General features: G+C 45.2%; 1 protein-coding gene across 1 annotated transcript in view; it reads left to right on the top strand.

The window, feature by feature from the left end:
• The window catches only part of LOC106877966 (heme peroxidase 2), a 12,794-nt gene that overhangs the window by 7,109 nt on the left and 3,615 nt on the right, over positions 1–2,070 (top strand). The gene's annotated exons all lie outside the window — the stretch shown is intronic.

Genomic DNA, 2,070 nt, shown 5'->3' with positions numbered 1-2,070 from the left:
AAACCTACAGGTCAGCAATGCTCAGGCACTGAACGAGTGCGTAGAGAACGGTTTCTTCGCTCTGCGCGCAGCTAGGGTAGGTTCAGCTGACGGCACTTCCGTGCTTGTAAAGTTTATCTCGAACAGATAGTGCACCCCAGATTTACTGCCAGGCCAGGGATTTCTGGAAATTATCCTTAGACCCAGGCCCGAATGTTATTGCAGATAAGTCAAACAGACGAGCTGTGGAAGAAGCATGCGCTCAGGCCGTGGCACCTCCAGCGTTTGCTTGACGGAGAGCAAGTGTAGTCGCCGTTCCTTAGACTGTTCTTGGATGCGTGTTTTCACAAGTAGATTTTTGAAAAGCCCTTTGGTAATGTTTTTTTCTGAAACTGCCCAACAGCTCCGGGGTAATTTGATATAAAAATTTTGTATGTCTGTTGTGATATTTTAAACAATTGTATATGTGATGGTGGTGTGTTGTGTGTCGGGAAAACAAAATTTTTATTGTGGTGTCTGTGTGATCTCTTAAATGGTTCATGAGTTCGATGTTATTTGTGTTTATGGCTGTCAGGTTGGTTATGTTTGTGGAATCTCCTGGTGTTTGGATTTGTGTTCTTGCCTGTGTTTGTGGATGAGGCTGTTGTGCAGGTGAATGAGGTTTTTTTGTTGTTGCTGGCGGTTGTGTTTGGGTGTTGCTGCTGTTGGGATATTCAGCTACTTTGTGCCCCCCCACCTTTTTCTTCTAGTGGTTTTGCCGTTTTCTTTCTTCACTTTTTACTTGGGACTGTAAGCCATTCATCCTTCTCGACCTCAGTGCTTGGAAGGTCTGAGTTGCCCTGGTCGGGAAGGGGATAACTTGAGGGCCACTGCTTAGTGTTACACTTGGTAGGACTGCATCTGCTGGTGCTGCTACTACTGCTGGTGACGGTACTCTGACTGATATTGAGGTCGGTTTTTTTGTGCTGTTGCTGTAGTTGCTGTTGGTGGTGTTTCGACGGTGGCTGAGGGCAGTATTGTGGTTGTTGGTAGTGGTGATAATGATGGTGATGTTGATGGTACCTTTGCTGAGTTGTTGTTGGTAGTGGTGGTGAAGATGGTCATATTGATGGTATCTTTGCTGTGTTGGCCACTGACATCTGCAGCTAGAGTACCTGCTGATGCTGCTGCGCTGGAGATTGCACCAAAGCTGGTGTGAGTAAAAGTGCCAGCCGTTCCTCCCTTCCCTGTCTGGGACAAGAGTCCTTGAGGTGGTTTTTGTCACCACGTCGGCCTTATGTGCTTTACGGCCTCGTAGAGTTTTGTGCCGTCCAGTAGGCTGAACAAAACGGGGTTGAATTCTATGTTCCCTTGTTCTACTTGAATTAAGACCTCCATCCACTGACCCGACCGGTTTTGTTGGTGCAACTTGTGCACCTTCAGTATTTTGAGTATTTTGGCGGTGTTGTCTATGTCCAGTAGGACTGCCGCTATCAACCACCCAGCGTATATTTATCTCTGGGTGCACCTCCCCAATTTTTACTTTCGTTACGCACCGACCAAGGCACGTCAGTACGAGCGAAAAATCCTGAGATCTTAGTGGCACTGTGGAATGGTGTCTTGCTTCTTGATCTGTTGCAAAACGCATCCACGCAGTGCCGAAACGTTTTCCTCTTTTTATATATGTCTTTGCATTCCACATCGGTTTTAAAATGAGCTCAAGTCGCTACCGTATTGCTTGTTATAGTCTTTTATTTATAGTCACACATTTGTAAATGAGGGTTTTCTTATTCGTATCCCTTATTAGTTCATTTCGGGTATTTAGAGAGATATTGTTTCCACTTCTTGCCAATAGCTCCTTCAAGCCTTTAATATCTTCGATTATGTAATTGAACCTTTCTTTAATTTGCTTCGCCATAGAGGCGATCTCGCAAACGCTTGGCTTGTTGCTATTGTTGTTCGTGTTTGTGGTGGCTGTCTCAGTGTTTGCAGATTTATTCTCACTTGAGTTGTTGAACTTTTCTCTGTTTCTGTCGTTGGTGTTACTAGAGGTGGTGGTGTTGGAAGAGCTTTTAGTAGAGTTTATCTCTGTGTTGAGTGTGTTGCTAGCGG

This window comes from Octopus bimaculoides, chromosome 20 (genome assembly GCF_001194135.2).
Source record: "Octopus bimaculoides isolate UCB-OBI-ISO-001 chromosome 20, ASM119413v2, whole genome shotgun sequence".
In the NCBI taxonomy this organism is placed as follows: domain Eukaryota; kingdom Metazoa; phylum Mollusca; class Cephalopoda; order Octopoda; family Octopodidae; genus Octopus; species Octopus bimaculoides.
This window is presented reverse-complemented; position numbering and strand designations above follow the sequence as displayed.